General features: G+C 34.8%; 1 pseudogene; it reads left to right on the top strand.

The window, feature by feature from the left end:
- Positions 1-6,113: 6,113 nt before the first annotated feature.
- Positions 6,114-6,429, top strand: LOC118887348 (annotated as a pseudogene).
- Positions 6,430-8,268: the final 1,839 nt, after the last annotated feature.

Raw genomic sequence — 8,268 nt, 5'->3', positions numbered from 1 at the left:
GCAAGAATTGGGCTCATAAAATCTCTTGAAAATATCTGACTATCTGAAGAGCTGCTATGCCAGTTTTCCCCAGAGCACAGAATGCCTCCTTCCTGATCTCCACCCTGAACTCCTTTCAGGGGTGTTGAAAATCAGCAGCTGCATCAACTCATGATTTAATCCTTGTAGAGGTAGATGGCAAGTGCCAATTTGTATTTGGCAGTCTCTGTCCCTTTTGAACATTTACAGAAATATAAATGTGACTTAGAATAGAATACCACGTCAAGAACTCACAGTTAAACTGATTCATGGTAATGAGAGGAAGTCTAAATTAGGTTCCTGGACCCATTTCCAACGTTCCAGTGTGTGTGTGTGTGTGTGAAAAAGGGCTCCCCACACCAACAACAAGCAATGCTCAAAAAAATAGCTGAGTGTCCTGTAATTCAACTCAATTTTGGAACTATCTACCTGCAGATTGCTTCATATCCCAGAGGTTAAGTGTTCAGTCCAGACGAGACTGCCCCTCCTCCCAATTCAGATGTCACTCCAACCCAGGTTGTTATCTGTGCTTCTGATGGGCTACAGATTGGAGCTTCCCATGACTCCTTCCTTGGACTTCAGACACCAGTCAAAAATATAGGTTTTTACTGACAATTCTGACCAAATGGCCAAATCTGACCAAATCAGAGGTTCCAAGACTCCCTCTTCAGGTTCTGTTAGTTTACTAGAGCAGCTCTCAGAACACAGAGAAACATTTTACTTATTAAATTATCTGTTTATTATAAAAATAAATAACTAAGGAACAGCCAGATGTAAAAGATTCATATGGAAAAGGGCTTGGAGCTTCCATGACTTCTCCATGTGCACCACTCTCTCAGCACCATCATGTGTTCACCAACAAAGAAGACCTCCAAAACCCATCTTCTGAGGGGTTTATGGAGGCTTTATTACATAGTCATGACTGTTTAAATCATTGGCAACTGGCAATTGATTCAACCTCCAAATTATCTCCCCTCCCTGGAGGTAAAGGAGTGAGACTGAAAGTTCAACCCTCTAATCACATGATTGGCTATCCCTGGAAATGCATCCCTATTGTTAGGTGTGGTCCAAACTTTACCTCATTAACATACCAAAAGACACATTTGTTGCTCTCATCACTTAGGAAATTACAAGGGTTTGGGGAGCTGTGAGTCAGGAACGCTGGACAAAGACAAAATATAAACGAGAAATATATTTTGGTCATCTGAATGAACAAATTTGTAATGCAAAAATTAATATACAGAAACCTCAAAAAGGAGCAGGAGGTCAGAAGGAGAAGCGCTCATGCCTTACAATGATAGCAGAGCCCAACAGGAAAAGAAAGACTTCCTCTTCTTTCTTTGCAAGAGTTTGGCAAATGAAAAACCACTATTCTTGGAACTCTAAATTCCTCCAATGGACTGTTTGTTTACTATAGCCCTCCCAGCTCCCTTTCCCTTCTAAAAAAGAGTTCTCCTCTCCTTCTTTTGCAGGACTTGCAAATGGCTTGTTACAGACCCCAAATTGCAATTATTTGCTGATCCTGAGTAAACTTATTTTTGCTAGAGAAAAAACTAACAGTTTATTTGTTTTAGGTCAACACTTATAAATCATAATTTCACAGAGATATTCAGAGAATAAAGTCAGCTTTCCAATTAGGAGTCAGAACTGAGTGGGAATCAAGCAGGGAGATGGGGTGAAAATCATTTCAGTGAAGTTTTCTAGGAATTAATAAAATAAAAAATGGCATGTCTCTTAATCACATGTTGCTATATCATAAGGAGTACTATATAGCCTTAAATTTAAAAACTGCTTTGTACCATAAGCAGCTCTTTTTGGTCATTATTTAATTTTTGTCTTATATATTGGCAAAAGTATTAATACAGTTCCCCAGATTATTTTTATGTGCTATCATGGTATCTATCATAAGTTGGAATCTACTATATTAGAGCAGCCTTGTACTCATACACACAGAAATATAGCCCCTTACTCTGACCCTGGTTTACAGGTTCATAAGAACCTAAACTGCATCATTTCCACAAGATTTTGCTATAATATCACTTTGCAGTCATTGGTGGAATGAAAATAATTTTCTGTAAACTAGCTAAACTTAAAAGATGGTTTCTCACTTATGGACACATGTTCTTAGGCATTAACTATGCCATCGTTTGTTTTTACACAGACGCTTTGCAATAAAGATGATGCATTAATTAGCCTTATGAATAGATAACAGATTTTCATCATTAGAGAACATTCCTTAAGGAGTGTTTTGTTTTGTTTGTTTGATTTTGAGAAGTGGGAAAGGGATGCAGATTACTAGATGTGGAATCTCAACTTCCCATATAAGTGGAACAATTGCGCTCTGTGTTGAAAAATATCAGTGTGAAAGGTGAGATCAAAATACTGTTGGTTTCATAAAAATAAATGAGCAAACTACTGTAAAATAAGGACTGTATGAGAAATTAATATGAAATTTTAATAACAAAGAGATATTCATTATTCAAACTTCTATCACTAGGTAAGTATAAAATTTATTTGATGTAAAAATAATTTCTGAAATATAGTTAAAAATTTCCCCTTTCAAATGAAAAAATAAAAATCTTTCCCCAGAGCTTTGGCATAGAGCAGTCTTACATTATTTTATTATCTGTGCTTTCCAAGTCTTGCACATCGATTGATAGAATGAAAGTGACAGTAAATGTATTTCTTTCTTAGTAAAACAATATTCAATAATAATTTTATTCTTAAAACTTCTATTGATAATAATGGAAATTCTGATCCAAAGCAACAGTATTCCAACATCTGAAGTAATCTGGACATATCTTTGCTCCTAGCTGAAGACTCCTAAATAATATATATATGCAATCAATACATGATCTGATACTATTCACCAAAGTATTAAGCAGAATTCAAATGAATCAAAACCATTAAACCAGAAAAAAATAAGGTGTCAAGTAATGAATTTGAAATAAGGCATGAGTTCATGATTGTTAAGAGGGCAAATGTTGGTGAGAAAATTAAGCCAGAAGTCTATACATGGACTGCAAGAAAACCTTCTCAGGAAGAAAAAAAAAGAAAAAAGAAAAAAAAAAAACCTTAAAAATGCAATCATTTAAAGCCTCTGAAAATTGTTCTAAGGCCATACAACAAATGAAGAAACATTCATTCAAGAAAATCTACTAAATCTCAGTAACAGCAGTGAGTCTGTGACATTTGAGCCATGACTCATCCACATTCCGTGAACCACAGGTATGTGTCATGGAAGCTCTAGCCTGGGTGCTCTATTCCAGGAAAAGTACAGCCAAAAAGACAAAGATTTTCTTCCCCCTCCCCAAATCCCAGTCTGAGTTTACGGCTTCACTCTGGGAGGAGACAAGTGTCATTTACACCATCATATTTAATTAGTAAAAAATAAAAATGTATAAATGACCTGATTATAACAAGAGCTGTAAGTCAAGCTTCTATAGAAAACAAGCATTCAGGAATAATAAGAAAAAAAAGAATCTTAACAATTAGACAACTGGTAGACTGGGTTACCAAATGCCACAGTTATCATAAAACTGTGTTAATTAAAATTATTTGGGATTTGCAGAAAAATAAACAATGACTTCCATGCAATCAGAAAAAGGGTTAAATATAAATTCAAATACATAGAGATATGTACTAGATGATATAGATGGTGTTTCAAATGAGAGGTTTACTTTTTAATCACTTTCTAAGAACAAAGTTTTACAAGACAATAGAAAATAGAAAAGGCAATTCATACCAAAGATAGACAAGTGGATTATAAATTTATGAAACCACATGTATCATAATAAGAAAAATTAAAATAACAAAAAAATTATATCCTGTAAACAATTGTCAAAATACTTGATAGTACACACATAGTTGAAGGAATGATATATTGGTAGAATTACAAATTGATGAAATCTTTCTGAAGGGCAATAAGGTAATGTAAGTTGTAGAGCAAATTGAAAAGTACATCTATTATTTGGCTTGAGTATTCTACATCCATAATTTTATCTTATATTGTATTCAAATATGTGAGAGAGAATCTAATGTAGAAGTTATAAAAATGTTTTTGCATCCAGGTTACCTTCTAATTCCAGTTCTGCCATTTACCATATGTGTGAACTTCAGAAAATATTAAAGTATACTCTCCTTTATTTTCCACATATATAAAATGGAAATAATAAATCCTTCATAGGATTGAAGGATGATCTAATTATATAATATGTCTCAGAAGAGTGCCTGGTATAGAGTAAGTGCTACATAAGCGCTTATTATCATTAAAATTATGAAAAGAAATGTGTACAATGAGAGTAATCATAGCATTTTTAATAGAAAAAAAGGATAAAAACAGAAAAAATGAAAGTCTATATGATTATGATTATGAATAGGGGAGTGTTATGCATTTTATTATAAAATATAAAACAGATAAATCATGTAAATACACATCTGCTGATATAAAACTCTTACCAACATACATGCTTAAAATAAAACATAAAATTATGGAATAGAGCATAGGTATACTTCAATTTGGGGAAAATTTTTAAAAATCTATCCATATGTCACTTATACTTAAGGTGGATAACAAATTTCTTGAGGAGCCACAAGAAAATGTTATCAGTATTTTTTGAGAGAAGACCTGGGTATCTGGGGTGTGAATGAGTCTTTGTTTTCACAATATACTCTTTTGCCTTATTTGAACTTATATCATTTCTATAGACTTTTTAATAAGCAAAATAATTAACTTAATAAAATAACTCAGCAAAATACCTTCATTTATGGTCCAAAGTTGTATGGATTCAAGTATTAATTGGGAAGCAATGAAGTCAACATTATTCATGGCAGTATTATGATAAATCAATACAGTGAACGCAGTTAATTGTTAGGTGTTTGTCAGGTTTGAGTTTCTTAAAGTTTATAAAGCTATTTTGTACATCTAATCTTTCATAACAAGGGCAATTGGAGAAAAGTTTTTAAAACACAATAACTTCATGGTGTAGTTATATAGATATGGATTATATAGACTATATAGATGATTGGGACAAACAAGAATGGTGCAAAGGCCAAAACACTTTAATAAGAGAACATGCTTTATTAACTCAATTACTGAACTGTAATAAAAAAGAAAAACCTACCCGTTACTATTATTACAGTAAAAAGTCCTTATCAACTGAAATATAAATGACAATTTAAGAGAAATTATTAATCAAGATACTAGTTATCTTTATTATTTTAAGGGATGGTCTAAAACTTTTCAAACATTTTTATTTCAACTTTGTGTAGAAATAGACACTGATTAGGTACTGTGTTGAACCTGAATGCATTGCTTTCTCTTGGAAATATCTCCACTTGGGCATAAAGGAGCTGGAAAACTTCAAGACTTTCTGAATAAACTCTTAGGTTCACAATAGTGTATTTATGATTGGGTATGCCAAATGAGCATAAATTCAAATTTTATTTACACATTTGACAATCAATTTTCTTTCTTTTACACTGAGTTTATATTGTACCCCATTTGCAAGTCAAAATGATTAGTTTTTATCAAAACAAGAACATGTTCCTCAGGGTGAGTTGGATTCTTTTGAATACCTGATAAACATGGTTATAAAATCATCTGAAAACTTACTGCATATATTTTGAACATTATGAAGAGAAACGTAAAACCTGATAAAATTTCTTCATGAGTATTTTTATACATTTACAACTGGATGGTAAAGGCAAATTGAGAAGCATTATCTTTTCTACTACTTAGATATAAATACCAGATAATTTGACACATTTTTTAGAAAACATATCATGGAGATTACTTTAGAAAGTTATTTGAAACATAAGTAACATATGAGTTAGCACATTTCTTGTTAATAAATGCAAAGCTAAAAATTCCATTCTCAAATTAACCAACATAAAATAGTATTTCCTCTATTACTGACAAGCCACAACAGTCAGATTAATTTTCAAGAATGCTGCTTTGGAAAAAACGCCGGCAGAGAATCCGCGGCGGTGGCACGCTGCCAGGGTGCTGCTGACCCTCCCCTGGACGCCAGTCTCTGCCTCCGGACCCGGAAGGCCAAGAAGGAACCGCGGGTCCGCAAGCCTGAGCTCCAGCCATGGGCCCGCGCCGCCGGATCCGCAAGTCCAAAGCCCCAAGAAGGCGGCCCCCGGCCTGGCCCATCCTTAGGCACTTCCTCCCGTCAACTTGCTCGCCGGAGACATCGGGTTCTGAAGGAGATCCGAACTCTTCAGAAGAGCACACACCTGTTGTTAAGGAAGAACCCCTTCTGCCGCCTGGCAGCAGAAGCGTTTCTAGTTCATCTCTTTGAGGATGCCTATCTCCTCTCCTTACATACAGGCCGTGTCACTCTCTTCCCGAAGGATGTGCAGCTGGCCAGGAGGATCCGAGGCGTTCAGGAAGGGCTACGCTGAGCTCCTGCCACCCGTGACTCTGGATACCAGGGACTCTGCCCGTAACCAGGACCAGATCCACGGAGTACAAGGTGCTGCCTGGACTTGCTATCGCTGAGCAGAGTGTGCGTGTTGCTTTTGTAATTAGTTTTTTTTAAGAAGAAGACTGCATGGCTTTCCTCTGTAACAGAGGTAATATATGACAGAATCAACACATTGCAAAAGTCCTGAGATTAATTTTCAGATGAAGAGACTCTGAGTTTGACTTCACTTTGCAAATTATTCATACGACTGATGATTTGGAAGACATCAGATTTTCTAGGTTATGGGAGAAAAGGATATTTACTGATTATTTTAGATCTTTCTGTACCATTTAAATTTTTTACCATAGGTATATTTACTTTTATTTAAAACATAAGGGAAAAAAATAAGAGAAGACCACTTCAACCAGTTGCATGGAAGAGCCTGGCACGTCCAGCATGCAAATCTCTGTCCTTCAGATTGACTTCATCATTAGTGGCAGCAGCAAGTTCCTGTGTGGATTGTGCCTGTCAACAGATTATATAGCTTTTTAAAAACTCAGTTGGGATGAAAATAGGAAATCGTTAAGGTTGGATGTTCTGGCTCCTTCTGGTAAATTCCTATCAAAATCATTCAGAAATTCTAACTTATAGAATTTATTTTATTCTTATTTGCAAATCATAGAAGATGTATCATAATTTATATTGCAGAATTTTTCATTCCAGGACTTTTAAGAGCCTTTTCAATGTTTTCACAGGTAACTTTTATAACTTCCTTGTGGAGACATAATAAAAATAATTCTTTAATGAGAAAAAGTTAAAGCGAAGTTACTACTATACAGAGATTATACTGTGTTCTTTGTGTGTTAGCATTAAGTTCTTCATTTGGACACTTTGCCAACAGCCACAATTTAAACAAGAGAATTCAGGAATGTGTTTTTGTCTCCGATGGAATAGAGTATGAGCAGATAAAAATCTTGCCCATTGCTTGTAACTGAAAGCAGTTTAACACATTTCCAGAGAAATGGGAAATGCCGAAGACTTTTAGATATTGTGTGTGCTGAAAATGGTTAATGAGGGCGGACACTAATAATGATGTGTCAGCCAACTGAATTGAGAGACAAACTAAAGGGAAAAGGACCAAGTTCTGTTGTTTGATAGATTTTAACCCTTTGGAAAAACCTTGTCCAAAGGTTTTTCGACATCAACTCATTTTTATGTAGACATTGGAATAAAGCTTATCTATCTATGAAAAAAAATGCTGCTTTGGAAATTACATGTTTTATTACTTTAATTTCATTATTTTTCATTAAGAACTTTATCTTGAGATAAATATAAATTCACATGCAGTTGTAAAAAACAGTAGACAGATGGTGTGTACCTCTCACCAGCTTCTCAAATGCTATCACTTTGTAAAACTGTGATGCAATATCACGGCTAGGATACTGACATTGATACAGTCAAGATATAGAACATTCTCATCACCAGAAGGACCCCTTATGTCACCCTTTTATACCTACACCCACTATCCTTTCACTCTCAACCCCTCCTTAGTTCCTGGCAACCCACAAGTATGTTCCCCATTTCTATAACATTATCATTTCTAGAATGCTATATAAATGGAATCATACCATATGTAAATTTTTATGACTGACTTTTTTCATTCATAATAATTTTCTAGAGAATCACCGAGGTTGTTGTTGTGTGTTTCAATATTTTTTTAATTGACTGAGTATTTTTCTGTGGTATGGATGCAGCACAGATTTTTCAACAACTCACCTGCTGAAAAACATCTGGATTGTTCCCAGTTTGGGGCTATTATGAACAAACTACCCCAAAC

The sequence above is a fragment of the Balaenoptera musculus genome, chromosome 20 (assembly GCF_009873245.2).
Source record: "Balaenoptera musculus isolate JJ_BM4_2016_0621 chromosome 20, mBalMus1.pri.v3, whole genome shotgun sequence".
Taxonomy (NCBI): Eukaryota; Metazoa; Chordata; class Mammalia; order Artiodactyla; family Balaenopteridae; genus Balaenoptera; species Balaenoptera musculus.
This window is presented reverse-complemented; position numbering and strand designations above follow the sequence as displayed.